We start from the raw sequence: 25,535 nt of genomic DNA on the forward strand, positions 1-25,535 counted from the left end.
AGACATTTTCACTGTGGGAAAAGGATCCACAATCACTTTTACACAAACTGTTAAAAATCATACCCTGCAGTCATCCTTTTACACTGCAAGTTGTATTTTTAAAGCGAAGAGAAGATAAACCACTGCAGCATAAAAAATTTTGTGTTTTTAGAGGATCAAAAGGTTTTTAGGGCCGTACAGACAGCTTTTGATTAAATGCTTTTGAAAGAACTAACAAGGCAACAAAAAAAAATCAGAAAGTTCTTGGCTCCAAAGTGCTCAGTTTCTAGACCAAATAAAAGCATGACCCATTATTAGATAATATGTATTAGAAAATAAATTATTTCAGTGACTTCTCAGAATAATAGTAACCCGGCTAACGCTCCATTCACTCTAAAACGTAAACAGAAGGGACCGTGTGAAGAGTCTGAACGCAGTTCCAGGTAAACCCAGCTTCTAACACAACTTGGCTGGTCCAGGGCAGGAGGGACCAAACAAGTTCTCTAGCAATGATTCTAGCTTAGAACTAGGTTTTAAAACATAGTTCCAACATAGTTTGGCCTCAATCCATTCTGGCAAGCCAATATGTTACAAAAGTGGCTTAACTGGAACCACGTTTAAACACTGTTCCCAGGCTGCGAGAGCTCCAAAACTGCAGGGGTGAAGGAAAATCAGCATTTATTTCTTCAAAAAGGAAAAAAATTAATCTTTAATACTTGCAGTTCAAAGAATACAGAACAACTGAATAGTCTGAAATATTTCAAAATTAAGGGCTTTTTCAAAAGTTAAAATAGGCAAATGAGTTTATTATAGTTTGCCATATAGCAGAATTTTTTCAACAAAAGTCAGCTTTCGTCGACAAAGCAGTGGAGGTGTACTGTAGTGAGGCGGAATGGCCTCCCACTGACCCAGAGGCGGACGGGTCACTCACAGAGCCCTGGTGGGTGGAGCCAGGCCATACTCACCCCTCCCACCAGAAGTCAGTGGGTGGGACAGGAAGAACAAAAGCCGGGTCTGCGAGCTCAGTTGGGCTGCAGCTGCTGACGGAGCCAGATGCCTCCTTCCCGCTTCCAAACTGGGATACTGCCACGGATCCCTGCCGTGCTGAGGACTTGCCGACGCTGCCGGAGCCACACACTGACCAAGCTGAGGAGGAGTTGCCGGGACTGCCATTGCCCTTGTACCCAGACAACATAGAGGACCCCTTACAGACCCAGGTATGCCCGGAGGGGGGGATAGGAAGTAGCCCAGGGGAACTAGACAACTATCTGGTTGAGAGCTAGCCTGCGACCAGGTTAACGTATTGTGGGAGGATCCCTGCTGACCCAGTGGCAGTCCCTCCGGCACTGTTAGGGCCCTGGGCTGGGACGCGGTGGAGTTGGGCATCCCCGCGTCCCTCCTGCCACCCCACCTACAGTCCGCTGAGTGAAGACACTAGGCTCTACTCCTGCCTGAGCTCCCCAGAGCCCATGGTTGGGTGCTCTACTCCTGCCCTAGACTGTGATTGGGTACTCTAACCCTGCCTGAGCCCGGAGGACCTGATGCCCACCCTGACTAAGGGCCTGGGCTCTGAACTATTTGTTTGCTGCTCGGCCCTGAGTGCAGGCCCGAGACCTAGACTCTGTACCGCCCCACCCTGACTAAGGGCTGGACTTACTAACTGTTTATTTGCCACTCGCCCCTGAGTATAGGTCTGAGCCACCGACCCTTCATTGCCCTGATTGCAGGCTAGAGACCATAACTACCTAACGCTCTATCCGGACTGTCAACCAGAGCTACAGGCCTAGAGTGACTCAGCTAATTCTCCAACCGTGAGCAACGCCCCCCGACGTAGTGAGGTGGAGTGGCCTCCCACTGACCCAGAGGGGGAGAGGCTGCCGCTAACCCACTTCATGTACACACTACAATGCTCCTCCCTCCAACAAAACTCTCCTGCTTTGCCAACAAAATAAAACTACCTCGATGAGCAGTGTAGAGCTTTTTGCAGCAAAGTTAGATCAACGAAGTGTCAGTGTAGACACTGTGCTTGATTATGTCACCATAAATTGCCTCCAGGAAGTGTCCCACAATGCCCATTCTGACTGCTCTGGTCAGCTGTTCAAACTCCGCTGCCTTGCACCCAGGTAAACAGTCATCTGCCCCTCCCCCTTTAAAGGGCTGGGAATTTATGAAATTCCACTTCCTGTTTGCTTGGCACGGAGAGCTCACATCAGATCTTCCCAGCTGACCATGGTGACTCCACACAGCAAATGCTCTCCTACTTGGAACACACCAGAATTTTTTAATCTTCTGGGTCTCTGGAGAGAGGAGGCTGTGCAGTCCTAGCTCTGCTCCAGCCATAGGAACTTTGATACCTACAGTCAGGTTTCTTGTGGCATGTCGGATAAGGGCTATGAATGGGACATGCATCAGTGCTGTGCGAAGATAATGTAGCTGAGGCGGGCATACCAGAAAGCAAGTGAGTCAAACCGTCATTCGGGTGCTGTGCTGAAGATTTGTCACTTCTTTAAGGAGCTGGACACCATCCTTGTGGCGACCCCACCTCCACTGCCAAGAGCCCCGTAGATACTTCGAGAGGGGTGAGGCGGGATGGAGACAGTAGCCAGTAGACTCAACTCCAAGGACAAAGTGGTGGATGAGGAAGTGGAGTTGGACGATGAGATGGGACAGACAACAGGGTCAGCTGGTACCATGGTGAATCAGACCTCTTCTCGACCCTGGAGGGTTCAAGTCCATCCCACCACTCTTTCTCTGGCATGCATGAAACAGGAGAGGGGAGCTCTGGTAAGTGATCATTTAGAGTTGATGCTGCTCAGTTACATGAGGCAGAGCTGTCCTTTGTGTTGTTATATGCTAGATTAAGGGATAGAAATGTACAAGACTAGCTGTGTTTGCGTCTGCTTCACATTCCCTTGTGCAGCTACACAATGGGGTAGAACACCAAGATTTCACAGGAATCCTCCAGAGAGATATCTAGGCAACTTTCCAGAAAGTACTCGTCAATCCTGTGCCAAAAGTTCCTTGACAGAGCTGCATTGTTCCTTCCCCCGTTGTAGGAAACTTTCTTGTGCCAATTGGCAATTACTTGTGTAGCAACCAAAACTGCACAAAGGCAAGCAGCACAGTGACCAGGTCTGAAGCCGCATGCATTCAGGAGATGCACCCTTGTATCCCGGCTTACCCTCAGGAGTGAAATATCAGCTTCAAAGACTCCCGCCTGTGGAAAATGTTGGCAGAGTTTACAATATTGTCCCTAGTTGCTTGCAGTGATCCCCTTAAAAAACCACCAAGACCCTTTGCCCCATCTTGAACGCCCATTCCACCCCCCGGCTGAACTCACCAAGTTTAAGGCATTCGTCGAGCTGTGCGCTTGCCAACGGTCAACGAGAAACAGGTGTATTTTACTATTATGATAAGGAAGCAACAAAGACAGAATAAGGAAGGGATAGCTCAGTGGTTTGAACATTGGCCTGCTTAAAGCCAGGGTTGTGAGTTCAATCATGGGGGGGCATTTAGGGATCTGGGGCAAAATCAGTACTTGGCCCTGCCTAGTGAAGGCACGGGACTGGACTTCATGACCTTTCAAGGTCCCTTCCAGTTCTATGAGATAGATATATCTCCATATATTTATTTAAAGGAGTACATGTTTCAGATGATGCTCCAATTCTCTGAAAACACAGAACAAGAACACAGGGCATGGACAGAGAGAGTTAATGAAAATTTTTAAATAGATAGGAGAAGAAGGAGGGTGAGGAGCAAATTTTAATGGGCCAGGAGCAGATGATAAAAATGATGGAGGCACAAATGGAGATGCTGAAATCCCTAATCGCGCTGCAGGCAGAACATGTGTGCTCACTCCTCCCTGCAGCCCATACAGAACTGCTTGCCATGCCCTCCCCAAACTCCTCCCACATATTCCTTGCATCTTCCCGGCCTGTCGCAGTACCCCGTTCACTCTATGCCTTTGGACAACTTCCAAAATGATAGCTGGAGTAACACACAGCCATGAGAGCCTCCCTCAGGAGACTGCCTTTTAGTGTTATCTCCCTTTTAACCAAGCATTTTGTGTTTATTGCTGCTTCAGATGGGTCCCTGTGCTGCTCGCCTGTGTGCCGCTTTGGTCCCTGCACAATCAATCTTTATTTGTCTCCTACAGACGGTAGTTGCTGCTGGAATTAATACACTGTGGCATCTGGCACATTTGCAGACTACAAATCATGGTCAGGAAGCAATCATCAAAATTTTCATGCAAGACGGCAAGTTAATAAAGCATGGCAGAATGCTTTATAGAAAGACACTTTACTGGTGCTCATTGTCAAAATGGTGCCTCAATGCCACCCTGATTCAAATAACCTCTGTTGCGCTCCTTGAATAGCTCTGGTATCTGACTGCTCAAAATTAGCCACCAGGCAATGCGCCTCCATGCTCCACCCTAGGGAAACTTTTCACCCGTTGCCTCACAAATATTATGCAGCACACAGCAGGCTGCTATGACCATGGGAATATTTCCCTGATTTAGATCTAATCTTCCATAAAGAAAGTGCCAGCATGCTTTTAATGTGCCAAATGCACATTCAATTGTCATTCTGCACCTGCTCAGCCTGTTGAAGCACTCCTTGCTGTTGTCCAGGTTTCCAGTATAAGGCTTCATGAGCCATGGGAGTAAGGGGTACATTGGGTCTCGCAGGATCACTATGGGCATTTCAACATCACCCCTTGAAATCCCTCTAGTCTGGAAAGTCCCTGCTTGGAGCTTTCTATACAGGCCGGTGTTTCTGAAGATGCATGTGTCATGCATTAGGCAGCACAGTATGGGGAGGAGGTAAGCAGCCCTCAGTGGTTAAAGAACAGGTTAAGAACTATTTAGAAAAGCTGGACATGCACAAGTCCATGGAGCCGGATGCAATGCATCTGAGGGTGCTGAGGGAGTTGGCTGATGTGATTGCACAACCATTGGCCATTATCTTTGAAAACTCGTGGCGATCGGGGGAGGTCCCAGACGATTGGAAAAAGGCAATATAGTGCCCATCTTTTAAAAAGAGAAGAAATAGAATCTGGGGAACTACAGCCACAACTCTGTCCCTGGAAAAATCATGGAGCAGGTCTTCAAGGAATCCATTTTTAAGCGCTTGGAGGAGAGGATGGTGATCAGGAACAGTGAACATGGATTCAACAAGGGCAAGTCATGCCCGACCAACCTGATTGCCTTTTATGATGAGATAACTGGCTCTGTAGATATGGGGAAAGTGATGGACGTGATATACCTTGAATTTAGCAAAGCTTTTGATACTGTGTCCCACTATTCTTGCCAGCAAGTTAAAGAAGTATGGATTGGATGAATGGACTACAAGGTCGATAGAAAGCTGGCTAGATCGTCAGGCTCAACAGGTAATGATCAACAGCTCGATGTTTAGTTGGCAGCCGGTATCAAGCAGAGTGCCCCAGGGATTGGTCCTGGGACCGTTTTTGTTCAACATTTTCATTAATGATCTGGATGATGGGATGGATTGCACCCTCAGCAAGTTCATGGATGACACTAAACTGGAGGGAGAGGTAGTTATTCTGGAGGGTAGGAATAGGGCCCAGAGTGACCTAGACAAATTGGAGGATTGGCCAAAAGAAATCTGATGAGATTCAACAAGGACACGTGCAGTGTCTTGCACTTAGAATGGAAGATCTCATGCACTGCTAAAGGCTGGGGATCGACTGCCTAAGTGGCAGTTCTGAAGAAAAGGACCCGGGGATTACAGTGGATGAAAATCTGGATATGAGTCAACAGTGTGCTAACGGCATATTGGGCTGCATTAGTAGGAGCACTGCCAGCAGATTGAGGGAAATGATTATTCCCCTCTATTCGGCACTGGTGAGGCCACATCTGGAGCATTGCATCCAGTTTTGGGCCTCCCCCCGCCCCCATTGCAGAAAGGATGTGAAGAAATTGGAGAGAGTCCGGTGGAGGACAACAAAAATGATTAGGTGGCTAGAGCACATGACTAACGAGGAGAGACTGAGGGAATGGGGCTTATTTATTGTGCAGAAGAGAAGAGTGAGAGCGGATTTGATAGCAGCGCTGGGAGCTACACCTCTCATGGAGGTGGTTTTTTAGAGCGCTGGGAGAGCTCTCTCCCAGTGCTGTGCCGCGACCACACAAGGCATGTTAAAGCACTGCTGCAGCAGTGATTTAGCGTTGCCAGTGTAGACTAGCCCTAAGATTTTACACTGAAATGTTTGTTCTATCAGAACATTATATATTACTGGTGGCAAAGATAAGACAGATCCTTTTAAAAACTAAGGCTTTGTCTACACTGGCAATTGAGTGACAAAACTTTTGTCATTCACAGGTGCTTAAATACCGCCCCCACCTGCCCCAAAGACAGCTGTATAGTGTAGACAAAGCTTAACTATTGTGTGCCTTGTTCTGAACTCTAGTAACTCAGCTGGCATCTCAGAATTATTCCTGATTTACACCAGTAGAAAGGTGATCAAAATCAGGCTAAGGGTATGTCTATACTACCCGCCGGATCGGCGGGTAGTGTTCGATGTATCGGGGATCAATTTATCACATCTAGATAATCGATCCCCGAATCGACACCCATACTCCACCTCGGCAGGAGGAGTAAGCAGAGTCGACAGGGTAGCCATGGCGGTTGACTCGCTGCCGTGAGGATGGCAAGGTAAGTCAAACTAAGATGCTTCGACTTCAGCTATGTGAATAGCGTAGCTGAAGTTGCGTATCTAAGGGTAGGTCTATACTTACCGCGCGGGTCGACGCGGAGAGTTCGACTTCTCGGAGTTCGAACTATCGCATCTAATCAAGACGCGATAGTTCGAACTCCCCACACGCTCCGGTCAACTCCGGAACTCCACCACCGCGAACGGCGGTGGCGGAGTCGACCTTGGAGCCGCGGACTTCGATCCTGCGGCATCTGGACGGGTGAGTAGCCCAAACTAAGGTACTTCGATTTCAGCTACGCGAAGTCGCGTACCTTAGTTCGACCCCCCTGCCCCCTTAGTGTAGACCAGGCCTTAGTTTGAACACCCCCCCCCCCGCCCAGTGTAGCCCAGGCCTCAGTGTGTAGTACATGTGGCAATACAATGGTATAGTTATGGCAAAGATGCTAATTAAATGCATGCTATAAAATATTGATATAAAAACTCAATATGAAACTCTCCATAAAAAATGGTTACCCTGAGTCTGTGATAGCAATTCCTCTTCCATTGGAAAGCTAACATTGCAAAGCCCCACAATGTGCTTCACTTAAAAAGAGACAATATACACCATACATACACACACGAAAGGGAAAATGCTACCTTTTTCACATAATGAACCTTGCATATATATTTAGTCAGTAACAGTGGGTTAGTGTAAACATTCAGTTAAATATTCAGAAAGTTCATTTAACCCACTGAGTGTGAATAAAAATGCAGTATCAACAGTAATTTGCTGCAAGTTCTGTTCTTCTTTCACTTGGTTCACTGAACTAAGTGCAAACCATCTGTTACTGCACAGGATAGAAAAATAGTCAAACAGATAAAAATCTCACTTTAAACCAAGCTGAAATTAGTTGCTTAGACAACTATTGAATCTGACGGATTTAATCAAACACCACAAAGGGCTTTAAAGAACGCTGTACATTTACAGCGGTTTTTAAAGGTAAAAATCCCACGATCTTTAAATAGAAACTTAGATTTAACAAGTTCATTTTTATGTTGAAAGCTTAATTCCCTAAAACAATTGCCTTATTAATGGGATATGCATATTTATTAAGTTAAGATGGTCTGACAAAGATATTTCTAATTGACCAGCACTGCCTTGCGGCACTACAACAATTTCTGGAATGGATACTCAGGAGTCATGTCCCACAAAAGTACAGTTGTTGAAATCAGTTTACATATATCCTCCTTTAGCGAAAGCACAATACAGTACTTATTTTCTGTACCTCTATTTTTCTATTATGCAGTATCAGACAGTGGATCTTATCACAATAAGATAAAGGCTACCCTTTCAATTTGCACCACTGTACAATAGCAAATCTTACCCAATCCAGTCAAAACACCTAATATTCAAGAAAACTGCAACAAGCTGCAAATTGCTCAGTTTCAAACTTGACTGCCATGATAAAGCTGTAATTTCAGTGGATAGGTGAGTGAAAGGAAGGGCTTCCCAAACAGCACACGAACACTTTTTTTTAATCTCCAGAGGAAGCAAATTAATGGCCCAAGATCCTTGATGATCTCCATGAAAATGGAGCAAATTCTTATTTATGCAGTGGGGGAGGGGGATAGTATGGGAGGAGGAAAAGGAGGAATGAGAAAAAAGCAGCAAACAAAAAGGTAACTGGGAGATCACATCTGACAGCTAAAAAGAAATATATATATATATACACACCTCACAGAACTGGAAGGGACCCTGAAAGGTCATCCAGTCCCCTGCCTTCACTAGCAGGACCAAGTACTGATTTTGCCCCTAATCCTGAAGTGGCTGCCTCAAGGATTGAACTCACAACACTGGGTTTAAGCAGGCCAAGGCTCAAACTGCTGAGCTATGTTGTAATAACAGAACTATAGAGGAAACAAATAGCTAAAATCAAAACAGATATGGAAAAATAAAAGAAGAGAAGAAATGATAACAGGTTTGTCCAGGAGGCCCACAATGTTACACTGACAAGAAAAGCCTGGTCTCATTATGAATTTCTAAAATACCAAGTTCAAGTTTCCAGTTTTTCAGCCACTCAGAAAGCAACTGACCAGGAAAGTCCCACTGCTGTCTTTATTACCATATCCTTCAACGTAATATGATTTTGAAGCCTGCAAGACATGCAAGTGACCTTTGCTTCCAACTCCAAGATTAGACAGCATCTAAAGAGTATAATTCCTGCACTGGCTGAAAGGAGGAGTGCTCAGGGGAAACTGCTGTTAAACCTTTAGAGCAGGGAAGGGCAAACTTTTTGGCCTGAGGGCCAAATCTGGGTATGGAAATTGTGTGGTGGGCCATGAATGCTCACGAAATTGGGGTTGGGATGCAGGAGGTGGTGAGGGCTCTGGCTGCAGGCTCCGGGGTGGGGCCAGAAATGAGGAGTTCAGGGTGCGGGAGGGGGCTCCAGGCTGGGGCACTGAGGGTGGGGTGCAGCGGGGTGAAGACTCTGGCTGGCTGTGCTGGCTCTGAGGTGGGGCTGGGGATGAGAGGTTTGGGGTGCAGGAAGATGCTCCGAGCTGGGACTCAGGGGTTCAGAGGGCAGGAGGGGGATCAGGGCTCGGACAGGGTGTTTGGGGTGTGGGGGGGTGGCTCAGGGGTGCAGGCTCCGGGCAGCATTTACCTCAAGAGGCTCCTGGAAGCAGCGGCATGTCCCCCTCCAGCTCCTACATGGAGGTGCAGCCAGGCAGCTCGGAGGCGTGGCCAAGCAGCTCTGCTGCATGCTGCCCTGTCCGCAGGCACTGACCCCTCAGTTCCCATTGGCCGCAATTCCTGGCCAACGGGAGCTGCGGGGGCAGCACTTGGGGTGGGGGCAGCATGCGTAGGAGCTGGAGGGGAGACATGCTGCTGCTTCCAGGAGCGGAGCAGCCCCAACCCTGCTCCCCGGCTGGAGCACCGGAGCAGGGGCAAACCCCAGATCCTGCTCCCCAGCTGGAGCTCGAGGGCCAGATTAAAACAGCTGACAGGCCGGATGCAGGCCGTAGTTTTCCCACCCCTCCTTTAGAGTGTGTGGGCATACATATGCCTTCATTTAACTGATGGCCTAAAAAACCTAAAAATTACAATGAAGTGGGCTGTAGCCCAGGAAAGCTTATGCTCAAATACATTTGTTAGTCTCTAAGGTGCCACAAGTACTCCTGTTCTTTTTGCGGATACAGACTAACATGGCTGCTACTCTGAAACCAGTATTTTAATTGTTGTTTTTGTACTGGATGGAATATCCTTCTGTTCACACACTGTTGTGTGCAATATGACGTACTGTATTACAAATATAAACAGATAGTTCTTTAAAGAATCCACTTGAAAATGAAATTCAAAGAACATAAATTAGGAAAACAACACTTTCCATTAAGGGAATACATATGTTTTATAAAGAGCACTGTGAGTGCAGAAATATTTGATACATTTTACTGCTGCTTGGATTGTGGGAGCAGAAGAGGAGGAGGAGGAAGAGAGAGATCGAGATCTCTACTCCTATTAGATAACAGTCATTGTTAAAGGAATTTCAATAAACAAGTGGTCAAAAATAAAACCAAAAGACTACAAAATATGCTTCCCTTTCTGATGTCTTGAAACACACATAAATGAGCCTTGCTTGAAAGGTTTAGTTAGTCTACAGGTTTAGTTTTTGTGCAAATCCAGCATATGCCCCCTTCTATGGGGAGGAATCTGTAAGGCTGGGGAACTGGTAGGGCTCACACCCTGCTAATCATATGCAGCCCAAGAATCCAGGCAAAAATGTGGGCCAAAAACCACAGCTCTTAGGATATCTGGTCCTTTCAGAAGCCCCTGTACACAGCTCTGACACTCAATCCCCATCAACATTCCTAGCTTGGACTGCTCATATACCATGCTACCCTCAATTCCTTAAGCACTGTTTGCAAGCTCCCTCTCCTCTGATATGTTTAGATCAGGGGTCGGCAACCTTTCAGAAGTGGTGTGCCGAGTCTTCATTTATTCACTTTAAGGTTTCGTGTGCCAGTAATACATTTTAATGTTTTTTAGAAGGTATCTCTCTCTATAAGTCTATATATTATATAACTAAAAACGATTGTATTGTAAAATAAACAAGGTTTTAAAAATATTTAAGAAGCTTCATTTAAAATTAAATTAAAATGTTGATTTTACGCCACCGGCCCGCTCAGCCCGTTGCAGGTTCACCTAGGCCGGCAGCAGGCTGAGCGGGGCCTGCGGACGGGACCCCAGCTGGCAAGGCTCTGGCAGCCAGAACCCCAGACCAGCAATGGGCTGTGTGGGGCCGGCTGCTGGGACCCCAGACTGGCAGTGGGCTGAGCCCACTGCCACTCAGGGGTTCCATCCGCCAGCCGGGAGCCCAGCTGCCGGACCCACTCAGCCCGCTGCCAGTCTGGGGTCCCGGCCCTGCCCACATACAGTGGGTACCTACCTTCTCCCTGGTTCTGGCCCATTCTCTTCCTCTCTCTGCACTGAGCTGAGGGTGGGAGTGCACTGAGCACAGGGCTGGGGGTGAAGGGTCTGGCCAGGAGCTAGAATGAGGGAGGGGGCTCAGGGTTGGGGCAGGAGGTTTGGGTGTGGGGCACTTACCTGGGCAGCTCCCATTTGGTACGAGGGGTGCAGGTGGGAATGTGTGGGGCAGGGGTGCAGGAGCTCCTGTTTGGTGCTCAGGGTGGGGGTGGGGATGTGGGGAGTGCAAGAGTCAGGATGTGGGGAGTGCATGGGGTGGGGGGCAGAGGGGGCTGGGTATGTGTGGGGGTGCCAGAGTCAGGACTAGGGTGGTGGGGGGGTGAAGGAGTCAAGCAGAGGGCTGGGTGTGTATGACGGGGGTTCTGGGCTCAGGGCATGGGCGGTGTGCAGGGCACAGGGCTCAGGCCAGAGGGCTAGGTGTTGGGGGGGTCAGGGCTCAGGGCAGAGGGCTGGGTGTGTGTGAGGGGACATCAGGGCAGAGGGCTGGGGAGTGTGTGGGGGGTCAAGGCAGGGGGCTGGAGGGGATATGCCCCTATTCCATCCCCCTTCCCCCAGACCCTGCACCCGCTTCTTCTCTGCCTCCGCCAGGAGCAACGAGCATGCTGACTCTGCTCCTTTGCGACCCCCTCCCTCACAAGGGCCATCAGCTGATCAGCCAGCAGGGAGGGAGGGACCCAGCACACTGCGGGAAGAGGCAAGGGAGCTGGCAGGACCAAGCTTCTGCCCCCTGCCCCTGTGGGGGGGAGGAGGGGGAGCGGAGAGCGGAGAAGAGCGGGCCGGGCCAGGCTGGGCAGGATTTTTAATGGCATGCTGCTGCCTGCCAGAACTCCTGTAGGCAGCAGTGTGCCATTAAAAATCGGCTCGTGTGCCATCTTTGGCACGCATGCCATAGGTTGCCGACCCCTGGTTTAGATTATAGAGAGGGAACTAATGCAGAAAGCTTCACCATTAGTTAATATGGAAAACCACTGTGTAGATTAAACCCCTCTTCTGAGGGACCATGTCACATATGGTGGCTGCTCCCCAGTCCCTCTCTACATGTTGTATCCCTTTCTCAGATCACATTTCCCAGATCATGTGGTGTTAGCATAGAACTGTTGAGAGTATGGCATGTGGCCATCCTTCTCTTCTTTTCAGCCTCAATAGCCTCTATTAACATAAATTATTGCACTTATGCTCCCCTCAGTACTGTGAGAGTGTTAGGGCACCAAACAGAAATGTCACCTCAACTCAGTTTATTTTCAAGCATTTGGGTATTGAAAAAAATAAGTATATTAATTCTAGCTTCCATCAGCTAAGGATGGACAGCGTGCAAGAACCCATTTTGTTCTTGACAAGACAAAGAAAGAGTTCAAGTAGTTAATAAAGAAGGTCATAGATATTAGGAATAGCGCTTCACTACTGCAGGTCACTTTCTTAACATTGTTTTCACTAACCAAATGCTCAGGACATATATCGCATAGTCTGTTCTGCCCAAATACATCAGCATAAATGTAGAGTATTTCCATGGACAACAAATAGAGTAACTCCAAACTTACACTGGTGACACCATGAGCTAAATTTATCCCTATATGTTGGGGAAAAAAACAGAATTAAGAAAGAGAGGACTATCCGATTATAAAGGAATAGCTAATCATCTGCTTATCTCATTAGGGATAGTCCTACAAACTTCATGAAGAGAGACTTCATTCTCTATTCCAAATAATTGTACTGCGTCAAGTCACCAATGGGAGCAAAATCCGGCTCCTAGAATGAGAGAGATTAAATTTCAAGGGACTCTGAAAGGTTACCCAGAAAAAAATCAAACCCCAAAACTACAGTTTTAGGCATACTAGTAAGAGAAATTTATACCTAAAAAGTTAGGAAAATCTTTCTTCCTCGTCACACTTTTTGTTTTGAGATAAGCAAAACTTGATTTTCATGAAGTTTACATTCAAGAAGAGTTTTGTCTGATGTAGGGAATACTGCACACTCTGTACTCCTCAGTAACTTCTCTAGGTTTTCTATCAAGCAGCTAATTTTTATAACTGAAAATGTTTATCGTTTCTAACCAACCAGAGACTTTATCTTTATCGATTATTCATACTGCTATTTCATCTGGTGGCTCTTTTTTACTGACAATTTTATACAGTTGCCCTTTTTTTCTTAACTTGGCACTGTGGGTACATGATAAATGTTTCTGATGACAACAGAATTTATCCAGGTCTTATTGAAAAGAAGCTCTCTGAGAATCTAATTTTACATAAATTGAGGCTTAAATGATTTTGTAAAGCTTTTAATTCTATGGAATATAAGACAACACATTTGCAAAGTTGTTGTTTTTTTTTTTTTAAGACAGATGTTATGGCATTAACCAATCCCTATAAATTTGCTCAGTGGGGTTCCATGCATGGTGTAATATTGGCAGCATAACAACACTTTGCACTTAGATCACAGAACAAAATGTATTATTGTATTATCCCACTTTTGCAGATTTTACATTTTACGTAACGGAGAACTGAAGTGACTTGTTCAAGTTCCTAAAGCAAGTCAGTGGTCAACATAAAGGCAGAGTCAAGCTCCCAACATAGTCATATGTTCTAACCAGTGGATAATTACTAACTAGGGTATCACTGAGAAAATGCAAGTTACTTGTAGAAAGGATGAAAGTTACAGAACCTAAAAAGGTGGGGAAAGCTAGGCATTTATGTGTTTAATAATCCTCTTATACTCACCCTCATGGTGGCCTATAAATCCAGGTATGGAAGAGACCCTCATTGTGTGGGCCTCCTATTTCCACTTAGTCACATCTTCAGAATTGTTTTCTTAGACCAGACCCCGTAGAGACCTCTCCATGAGGTCCAGACTCTGCACAAAGAGAGGGAGATGATACACATCATCTCCTCTCCCTACAGTGAGTCTCTGGAAAATATAATGCTGACCAAAATAAAACAAACAAACAAAAAATCCCATAATGTAGCTGGATAACGGTGAATGCTGTATATGGGTGAAATTCCTCTTATTGTCCAATAGGGGTTGCCAACTTTCTAACTGCACAAAACTGAACACCCTTGCCCTGCCCCTACCCCTGCCCCGTGGCCCCCTCTTCCCCCCCGTGGGAAGGGCTCTGGCTGGGGGTGCAGGCTGTGGAGTGGGGCCAGGAATGAGGGGTTTGGAGTGCAGGAGGGGGCTCCAGGCTGGAGTTGAGGGTTTCAGAGTGCGAGAGCGGGCTCAGGGCTGGAGCAGGGGTGCGGGATCCGGGTGGGGGTGTGGGCTCTGGGGTGAGGCTAGGATGAACGGTTTGGGGTGCAGGAAGGGGCTCAGGGCTGGGGCAGGAGGTTGGGATGCTGAACGGGGGGCAGGGCAGGGTTGATAAAAATCAATGATTTTTTAAAAAATAAAAACAAAAAAATCAGATTTTTTAAAATTTAAATCAGATTTTTTTTGATAAAATACTATTTGAGGAAAAAACCTATCTAAAGATAGTTTTAAGATACATTATAGCTCAAAGATATCTCATCATGGAATAGAGATTATAAATTCTAATTCTATAGTATGAGACAATATAGTAATGTAATGTTTAAGAAAAGTTTTTGTAAATGAGTTCCAATAATTCATGGATTAGGGATTCAATTTTATGGGTTCCAGGGGCTTCTGTATAGATTATTTAGGTTACTCTTTCTATCTACCCAATGAGACTCAGTCTAGAAGATACCATCAAGGATGCCTAGTTTTGCAGTTCTCAAACTGTGGATTTGTGTCTCCAGAGATAACATGCTTGTTAACAGCAAAAATGTTTTTAAATAAATAAATAATATATAGAGGTGAAAAATAACAGACCTCAACCCTATTGTCTCTCTGGAAATTTGTGTACACAGAGTAAATCCTTTACCTCTCTCTAAAAGTGCAAAGTTTCAAAAAGTTCAATGAATAGAAGATTGTCGGGGGCGGAATACATCTGGACAAGGAGAAGAAGTCTGGAGATAAATGTGAGAAGGGAGGGACAGGCAATAGAAACAAAAGTGAAACTGTTTGAGCAGCATATTCCAGAAGTCATGAGGTCTTTCTAACTGTAGCCTTCATTGATTTGAAATCTACCATACCATTCTCTCACTAGAAGGGAAAACCTATTCAGCTAACAGGGAGTTTCGCAAGGGAGTTCTCCAGGTGAAGGAGGAGCAAATACAGCATCTGTGGGGTAAGTGACTGCCTGTAGTGTGTGTTTGTTTATGTTTGAGGGTTACTTGCTGTGTGCTGAGCTTCTGCTTGTCAGTCTGTTTGTTTGTTTCGTTGTTTGAAGGACCATGTGCTGTGGCTGGCAGTTGGAGGCTGTGAGCTTCAAAGGAAGGTTTGAAAGCTCGAAGCCTCTGGTAATTGGCTGAGCCTTAATCAGTGGGCGGGGCATTCACTCAGGCCAGGGCTTTATAAAGCCGCGCACAAGCGACCAGGGGCTGCTAACAGGGAGTTCCGCAAGGGAGTTTGGCAGGGGAGTGGGAAGGGAGCGGGGGTCCCTTGTCGGTCCTATCTGTTCCCCTGTAGTCCCCTTAAAACCTATAATCCAAACCACATTTCAAAACCTCTCTCTTTAAACCACTCTTCCATTAACTAGGAGACAATGCAGGCAGAGGCCCAGCAGCAGAGTGGGGGCTATCCAGTTTATTGCACTGAGTGTTGCATGTATGATTACCTGCCCTGTGGGCGGGTGGCGTATGTGTGCAGTCGGTGCAAGGAGCTCCTAGCCCTCAGAGACCATGTACGGACTTTGGAGGTCAGGGTGGCGGAACTGGAGGAGCTAAGAGAGGCAGAGAGGTATGTTGATGAGGCTTTCCGGGACACTGTAGAATTGTCCCACCTCCACTCAGACAGCCCCTGCGCTGTTGAGGAGGAAGAGAGGCCCAGGGAAGCAGAGCAGTCAATGGGAGCAGAGGGAAACCTTCCCATAGTTGGGACCCTCCTTCCAGATGGTGCTGGGGTTGCCTCTCACACTGAGGTTACCTCTCCGGGGGAGGGAACTCCAGTTTCTAGGAAAAGGCAGCTGTTAGTAATGGGAGATTCAATCATTAGAAACGTAGATAGCTGGGTTTGTGATGACCGGGAGAACCGTATGGTGACTTGTCTGCCTGGTGCGAAGGTTGCGGATCTCTCGAGGCATCTAGACAGACTTATGTGTAGTGCTGGGGAGGAGCCGGTGGTCGTGGTACATGTAGGTACCAATGACATAGGGAAGGGTGGGAGAGATGTCCTGGAAGCCAAATTTAGGCTGCTAGGGAAGAGACTGAAATCCAGGACCTCTATGGTGGCATTCTCAGAAATGCTCCCAGTTCCACGCGCAGGGCCGGGTAGGCAGGCAGAGCTTCAGAGTCTCAATGCGTGGATGAGACGATGGTGTAGAGAGGAGGGGTTTACGTTCATTAGGAACTAGGGAAACTTCTGGGATGGGAAGAGCCTATACAGGAGAGATGGGCTCCACCTAAACCAAAGTGGAACCAGACTGCTGGCACTAAACATTAAAAAGGTTGTAGAGCAGTTTTTAAACTAGGAGATGGGGGAAAGCCGACTGCTGCAGAGGAGCATGTGGATCGGACACAGACTTCTCTTGTAGGGATATTAAAGAAGGTTTATATTGAGCATGGTTTATATGAAAAATGAACATGGTTTATATGAAAAATGATTTATTGTTAGAAATAATTTATTGTTAATTGATACTTTATAACTTAAGATTTATGTTAGAAGTAAATTGTGATTCCCAGCATTTAGCCTCTAACCTGCAAGCCACCAGCTGTGTCTGTGTAAAGCCTGCTCAAAGAGATACTTGGTATAAAACTTGTTAAGCTCAAAGAAATACTTTGTATAAAACTTGCTAAACATTAATTATCTCTAAGTAAGCCAAAACAGTAGCTGTTATAGTGTATAGATAGAGACCCCCACCCTCTGTAAGTTTTCATCTCACTTTATCTTTGCTTGTTAAAAGACAGGGAGTCTCACATAAATTGGTAACACCCCAAAAAGTAAAGAGACAGTGAAATAGATGTGATTAAGATAGAGAATGTATGTGACTGAATGGTTAGGGAGTCACCAGCCTGAAGAATTCAGTGTCGGCTGAAGAAGGTGTCAAGTGGGATCAACCAGATGACCCCCGGAGGGCAAACTGGAATCCACCCACCACACCTCAAAGGAAGGAAAAACAAAACACCTATTAACATGTAGCCAGCCATCTGCTGATTGATTTAGCAACAGCAAAATGAAGCAACTCTCATGAACTGACATAGGAATAAATTCCTATAAAACTGGACTCTAAAGACTGAGGACTTTGAGTCTATGGTTCTGATACCAACCTCCAGGAGCATCAGATGCATCTGACACAGACTCGGCTCCATCCTCATGACCAAGATACCTGGCCAGTAACTTGGCATGAGCAACATCTAGGCTGGTAACTATAACATCTATACAGAACCTGAATGAATGATTGTGTGAATGAATATGTGTGTGTGTGTATAAGGAATAAGTAGTAATAGAAACAAGTAGAAAAACATTGTTTTTTGTTTTGTTATGGTATTTACAATAAATGTGGCATCTTTGCCTTATCCCTCTTAATAAGATCCTGCTGGTTTTTATTATATTGGTATAACACTCTTAGGGGAGAGTCTGATGACAGAGAATCTCCAGGTTATAGTCAGGAGCAGGACGACGGAAGAGGATAATGTAAGGGCCAGATCAGATGATAAACAGTCACATAAAAAAGAATCTGGCACATCAGAAAAGGGCAGACAAATAGACAGGGACAAGTTTTTAAAGTGCTTGTAAACAAATGCTAGAAGTCTAAATAATAAGATGGGTGAACTAGAGTGCCTTGTGATAAAGGAGGATATTGATATACAGTCGAACCCATTTATCTCGACCTCGGTTAACTTGCCAATCCTATTAAGTCGACGTTTTAGAAGTGGAACCGCCAAACTCCCTCTTTGTCTTATCGGTTTCTCATCGGTTATGTCGATTCTTTAATCTCGCCGAACCCTAATATCTCGAGCACAGAAGAGCGCCGAATTTGCCACTAACCGAGGTCGAGATAAATGGGTTCGACTGTAACTCTGGCGGCAGCCCTGCCCGGCTCCTGCCGCATCCCTCCCCGGCCACGCGACTCCTGCCCTAGCCCCGGCTCCCCAGCCGCCCGGCTCCCCGCGTCCCCGACCCACCGTGTCCCCAGCCGCCCGGCTCCCCGCGTCCCCGGCCGCCCGGCTCCCCGCGTCCCCAGCCCGCGTCCCCAGCCCGCGGTTCCCAGCGTACCGCCCCGCCGGCCCGCCGCCCGTCCCGCCGCGCCCGCCCGTCCGCCCGGCCCCGCCGCGGTGCCGCCGCCGCCCGCCCGTCCGCCCGGCCCGCCGCGGTGCCGCCGCCGCCCGCCCGGCGGTCCCGCCGCCGCCCACCCGCCCGGCCCGGTCCCGCCCGCCCACCCGGCCCGCATACCCGGTCCCGCCGCCTGCCGCCCGCCCGCCCAGCCCGCTTCCCGGTCCCGCCCGGCCCGCTTCCCGGTCCCGCCCGCCCGCCCGGCCCGCATACCCGGTCCCGCCGCCTGCCGCCCGCCCGCCCGACCCGCTTCCCGGTCCCGCCGCCTGCCGCCCGCCCAGCCCCGCTTACCCGGTCCCCGCTTCGCCTGCCGCCCGGCCCCGCTTACCCGGTCCCGCTTCGCCTGCCGCCCGGCCCGCTTACCAGGTCCTGCTTCTTTGGCTGCCCGGCTCCGGGTCCCCGTCCACGGCCGCCCGGCCCGCTTCCCCGTCCCGCTTCGCCGGATCCAGCCACGTGCAGGCACCGCGGTAAGGGGGCAGGGAGGGGGTGTTGGAGAGAGGGCAGGGGAGTTCAGGGGTGGGGGGGTGGATAGGGGTTTATCTCGATCATCGGTTATCTCGACGCTTTTTGGCAAACCCCTAGGCCAGCGACATAACAGGGTTCAACTGTAATAGGCATCACAGAAACCTGGTGGACTGAGAGCAATCAATGGGACACAATCATTCCGGGGTACAAAATATATCGGAAGGACAGAACAGGTCGTGCAGGGCGGGGAGTGGCACTATATGTGAAAGAAAATGTAGATTCAAATGAAGTAAAAATCTTAAGCGAATCCACATGTTCCATAGAATCTCTATGGATAGAAATTTCATGCTCTAGTAAAAATATAACATTAGGGATCTATTATCGACCACCTGACCAGGACAGTAATAGTGATGATGAAATGCTTAGGGAAATTAGAGAGGCTATCAAAATTAAGAACCCAATATTGACTGGGAACATTTCACTTCAGGAAGAAATGCCGAGATAAAATTTCTCGATACTTTAAATGACTGCTTCATGGAGCAGCTGGTACGGGAACCCACAAGGGGAGAGGCAACTCTAGATTTAATCCTGAGTGGAGCGCAGGAGCTGGTCCAAGAGGTAACTATAGCAGGACCGCTTGGAAATAGTGATCATAATACAATAGCATTCAACATCTCTGTGGTGGGAAGAACACCTCAAGAGCCCAACACTGTGGCATTTAATTTCAAAAGGGGGAACTATACAAAAATGAGGGGGTTAGTTAAACAAAAGTTAAAAGGTATAGTGACTAAAGTGAAATCCCTGCAAGTTGCATGGGCCCTTTTTAAAGACACCATAATAGAGGCCCAACTTCAATGTATACCGCAAATTAAGAAAAACAGTAAAAGAACTAAAAAAGAACCACCGTGGCTTAACAACCATGTAAAAGAAGCAGTGAGAGATAAAAAGACTTCCTTTAAAAAGTGGAAGTCAAATCCTAGTGAGGCAAATAGAAAGGAGCACAAACACTGCCAACTTAAGTGCAAGAGTGTAATAAGAAAAGCCAAAGAAGAGTTTGCCAAGTTAGCCAAGAACGGCTAGCCAAAAACTCCAAAGGTAATAACAAAATGTTTTTTAAGTACATCAGAAGCAGGAAGCCTGCTAAACAACCAGTGGGGCCCCTTGACGATTGAAATACAAAAGGAGCGCTTAAAGATGATAAAGTCATTGTGGAGAAAATAAATGGATTCTTTGCTTCAGTCTTCACAGCTGAGGATGTTAGGGAGATTCCCAAACCTGAGCCGGCTTTTGTAGGTGACAAATCTGAGGAACTGTCACAGATTGAAGTGTCACTAGAGGAGGTTTTGGAATTAATTGATAAACTCAACATTAACAAGTCACCAGGACCAGATGGCATTCACCCAAGAGTTCTGAAAGATGTGAAGTTGCGGAACTATTAACTAAGGTTTGTAACCTGTCCTTTAAATCGGCTTCGGTACCCAATGACTGGAAGTTAGCTAATGTAATGCCAATATTTAAAAAGGGCTCTAGAGGTGATCCCGGCAATTACAGACCGGTAAGTCTAACGTCCGTACCGGGCAAATTAGTCGAAACAATAGTTAAAAATAAAATTGTCAAAGACATAGAAAAACACAAACTGTTGAGCAATAGTCAACATGGTTTCTGTAAAGGGAAATCGTGTCTTACTAATCTATTAGAGTTCTTTGAAGGGGTCAACAAACATGTGGACAAGGGGGATCCAGTGGACATAGTGTACTTAGATTTCCAGAAAGCCTTTGACAAGGTCCCTCACCAAAGGCTGTTACGTAAATTAAGCTGTCATGGGATAAAAGGGAAGGTCCTTTCATGGATTGAGAACTGGTTAAAAGACAGGGAACAAAGGGTAGGAATAAATGGTAAATTCTCAGAATGGAGAGGGGTAACTAGTGGTGTTCCCCAAGGGTCAGTCCTAGGACCAATCCTATTCAATTTATTCATAAATGATCTGGAGAAAGGGGTAAAGAGTGAGGTGGCAAAGTTTGCAGATGATACTAAACTGCGCAAGATAGTTAAGACCAAAGCAGATTGTGAAGAACTTCAAAAAGATCTCACAAAACTAAGTGATTGGGCAACAAAATGGCAAATGAAATTTAATGTGGATAAATGTAAAGTAATGCACATTGGAAAAAATAACCCCAACTATACATACAATATGATGGGGGCTAATTTAGCTACAACGAGTAAGGAAAAAGATCTTGGAGTCATCGTGGATAGTTCTCTGAAGATGTCCACACAGTGTGCAGAGGCGGTCAAAAAAGCAAACAGGATGTTAGGAATAATTAAAAAGGGGATAGAGAATAAGACTGAGAATATATTATTGCCCTTATATAAATCCATGGTACTCCCACATCTCGAATACTGTGTACAGATGTGGTCTCCTCACCTCAAAAAAGATATTCTAGCACTAGAAAAGGTTCAGAAAAGGGCAACTAAAATGATTAGGGGTTTGGAGAGGGTCCCATATGAGGAAAGATTAAAGAGGCTAGGACTCTTCAGCTTGGAAAAGAGGAGGCTAAGGGGGGATATGATAGAGGTATATAAAATCATGAGTGATGTTGAGAAAGTGGATAAGGAAAAGTTATTTACTTATTCCCATAATACAAGAACTAGGGGTCACCAAATGAAATTAATAGGCAGCAGGTTTAAAACAAATAAAAGGAAGTTCTTCTTCACGCAGCGCACAGTCAACTTGTGGAACTCCTTACCTGAGGAGGTTGTGAAGGCTAGGACTATAACAATGTTTAAAAGGGAACTGGATAAATTCATGGTGGCTAAGTCCATAAATGGCTATTAGCCAGGATGGGTAAAGAATGGTGTCCCTAGCCTCTGTTCGGCAGAGGATGGAGATGGATGGCAGGAGAGAGATCACTTGATCATTGCCTGTTAGGTTCACTCCCTCTGGGGCACCTGGCATTGGCCACTGTCGGTAGACAGATACTGGGCTAGATGGACCTTTGGTCTGACCCGGTACAGCCATTCTTATGTTCTTATGTTCTATAATTGCAGCAGGCTGTAAAAGAGACCCAGTTTGGGAATAAGAACCATTCAGGAAATATATGTTTTCTGATGATGTTTTAAAGAAAGTTACACCAGTGAACTGGTGGAAGTCACTTAAGCACTTGGATTCAGAGACTGTTGAAGTGATAATCTCACTTTTAACAGCAGTAACTTCTTCTGCCGTTGTAGAAAGAATATTTTCTTCCTTTGGACTAATTCATTCCAAATTGAGAAGTCATTTGGGACCTGAAAAAGCAGGAAAGCTTGTTTTTCTTTTCCAGATTATGAACAAACAGGAAAATGAAGGTGAAGACAACTGAGTTTAGGCTGACCAGACAGCAAATGTGAAAAATCTGGACGGGGGTGGGGAGTAATAGGAGTCTATATAAGAAAAAGATTCAAAAATCAGGACCGTCCCTATAAAATCGGGACATCTGGTCACCCTGAGTTAGCTGCAGAAGCCAATATTTTAACTTTCTCATGTTGACCTGGCTGACATAGCCGATTTAATTTTTTTGTTTGTTTTTTTTTTAAATATTTCCTTTAACTATTTTAGTTAAAAACAATTTTAACAAAAACAAACCTGATTTTAAAAAACTTGAATGTTTAACTAAATTCAAAAATTCATATGCTTGCTTTGTTAAAATATTATGTTTGCCATTGAAGAAAAAAATCCAGAATACATAACGTTGTTGTTTTAGTTAAATAAAACAATTTAAATGGTGATATTCTCCTCCTAATACAGCATGGCAAGAAAATCCTCCAAATATTAATAATTAACCTGTGGAATTGGAGATAGTTCACCTCCCAATGACTTCATAAATATCTGCTTCAATTACCTTTGGTAAATGAAATAACCAACCAATCATTCATTTTCTGATATAGCTGTAAAACTAATCTGAAAAGTTTTCAAAATAAATCACTTAACAAATATAAAGTGTGTACCTTCTTAAAATGAAACCTACATCTATCTCTGAGTTGTGTAGAATGTGTATTAAGGTTATAACAAACAACAAGAATGCACTTTTAATTAGAAATCAATGATTAAATCAAGTCATCCTGACTAGTGATTTTTTTAAATCGTGATTTAAATCAATTTGATTTCAATCAAATCCACCCTAGGGCAGGGTGCAGGCTCTGGGAAGGAGTTTGAGTGCAGGAGGGGGCTCAGGGCTGGGGCAAGGGTTTGGGGTGCGAGCTCTGGGAGGGAGTTAGGGTGCAGGAGGGGGTTCCAACCTGGGGCAGGGGGCTGGGGTGTGGGATGGGGTGCGGGCTCTAGCTGCGTGGCGCTTACCTCAGACAGATCCTGGTTGGCAGAGCAGCAGGGCTAAGGCAGGCTCCCTGCCTGGCTTGGCTCCATGTGGCTCCCAAAAGCGGACGGCATATCCAGCTCCTAGGTGCAGGGGTGGCCAGGCAGCTCTGCGCGGTGCGCGCTGCCTGCACCTGTAGGCACCGCTACAGCAGTTCCCATTGGCCGCGGGTCCGAAAACAATATGCCTAGCAACGTTACTGTCCTACTTCCCCCTAAACAACTACACAACAAGCGTGTGTCCCAATATATTTGTTTAAATATCTTTAAAATTTATCTCCCATTTCAAAATCCTTCCAGGAGCAAAAGATTGCACTTACATCCTGCTACTGCCCCTGCACAAATGTTACATGCTGGATTAGCGTAGGCACAGTTCTCCAGAAAAGAAACTCTAAGACTGTTGTAGAAGCACATGAAGATACAGGATACCTGCCACCCTGTAGGAAGGTGGAGAGGAGGGCTAGGGCCAGTCAGCCCAGTTCAATGATTAGACCCAGCTGGGAAGGGAGCAGGGCCAAGATCCTCAGAGATATTTAGGCTCCTAACTTGCATTCAATTCAGTGATAGTCAGGAACCTAAATATCTTTGAGAATCTGGGCCCAAGTGATTATAAAGTCAGCTAAGTGGCTCAGACCAGGTAGGCAGCTCTGCTACAAGCCCCATGACAAACAAAAGTATTTCTCACCTCCTAATTATGACAATCAAAATACAATTTAACAATCTGACATACTGACCTATTATATTGGAACCAGGGGCGGTGGAACAGGGGAACATCAGAGGGCAATGGCCCCCTCACTTTTTCCCAGCCGTAAGGGCAAGCGATGCGAGGGAGAGGCTTGAGGAGGAGGCAGGGTCTTGGGGGAAAGAGGTGGCATGGGAGTGAGGCCTCTGGGGAAGGGGCAGCGTGAGGGCGCAGCCTCAGGGAGAAAGGACAGGACTATGCTTCAGGCACTGTTGGCCCCCCTACTTTTAGGGACCTTCTGTTGCTCCTCATTGTTACATTTGCTCGTATTTCATGATGTAAAAAGCATGTATGTCACACACACATCACTTTTAGGCTTCCACAGGCTTGTTTGCAACTTGCAACAGTGACTTGCCATGAAATGCTGCAACCATAGTAACTAACTTTTGTACAACTGCATTCTCTCGATTGTATGGTATTCTAAAAGTGTTAAAGTGAGAGAGATACTTCATATACCAATCACAGATAAATACTACATTCAGAGGAATTAATTCTTAATCCTCATGAGATTAATTGGAAATTCACATGATGTCCAAGTGCTAGATCTTGCTAAACATCGCCTTGTTAGTTACTCAGTGTAAGGACACCAAAGAGAGTGCAATAAATAATCCCTTCCAAAGTCCATTCTAACTATTTTTATTCCATAACCACAGTGTGCATGTTGCTTCACAAAAATAAAATAAATGTGGTCCCTCTCTCAGGGTGACAGAGAGTTTGTAATCTAGCTGCAGACATGAAGCAACAAACAATAACCTCAAACAAAGGGCAAAAATAGGTGATGTGGTGAGGAAATAGAACAAGATTTACCATAATGTTGCAAGGATTGTGTGCATATCTTGGTTTTTCACAATAAAATACTGGTGTGTATGTTTATGCTCATTACATCACCTCAACTCCATCTTCTTCAAGAAGAGGTACAGGAAGAATTTGTGTTTTGTTTTAAAAAGTCCCATTTTTACCTAAATCACACTGCTTTAGGAAATCTGATAGCACAAATGCAAAAGGACTAACTATAAGGATCTACACCTTTGGGAAGACAATAAAACATGAGAGAAAGTATTTGGTGCAGAGTCTGCTATCACCATCCCTCTCCAACTGGTAATTTATTCCTAGTTTCCGAAATTCTAGGAGGGACGTTTAGCATTGATTTTGCTGATGCAACCCCTATATCAGACATAGGCAACCTATGGCACGCGTGCCAAAGGCAGCATGCAAGCTGATTTTCAGTGGCACTCACACTGCCTGGGTCCTGGCCACTGGTCCGGGGGGCTCTGCATTTTAATTTAATTTTAAATGAAGCTTCTTAAACATTTTAAAAACCTTATTTACTTTACATACAACAATAGTTTAGTTATATATTATAGACTTATAGAAAGAGACCTTCTGAAAACGTTAAAATGTATTACTGGCACACAAAACCTTAAATTAGAGTGAATAAATGAAGACTCGGCACACCTCTTCTGAAAGGTTGCCAACCCCTGCCCCATATTATCTTTGTTCAGTAAGCACAGAACTCCAACTATACATATCCATAACAGATGCTGCAA

General features: G+C 46.0%; 1 protein-coding gene across 3 annotated transcripts in view; it reads right to left on the bottom strand.

The window, feature by feature from the left end:
- The window catches only part of SLC7A2 (solute carrier family 7 member 2), a 110,775-nt gene that overhangs the window by 73,600 nt on the left and 11,640 nt on the right, over window positions 1-25,535 (bottom strand). The gene's annotated exons all lie outside the window — the stretch shown is intronic.

Source organism: Mauremys reevesii, linkage group 5 (genome assembly GCF_016161935.1).
Source record: "Mauremys reevesii isolate NIE-2019 linkage group 5, ASM1616193v1, whole genome shotgun sequence".
Classification (NCBI taxonomy): Eukaryota; Metazoa; Chordata; order Testudines; family Geoemydidae; genus Mauremys; species Mauremys reevesii.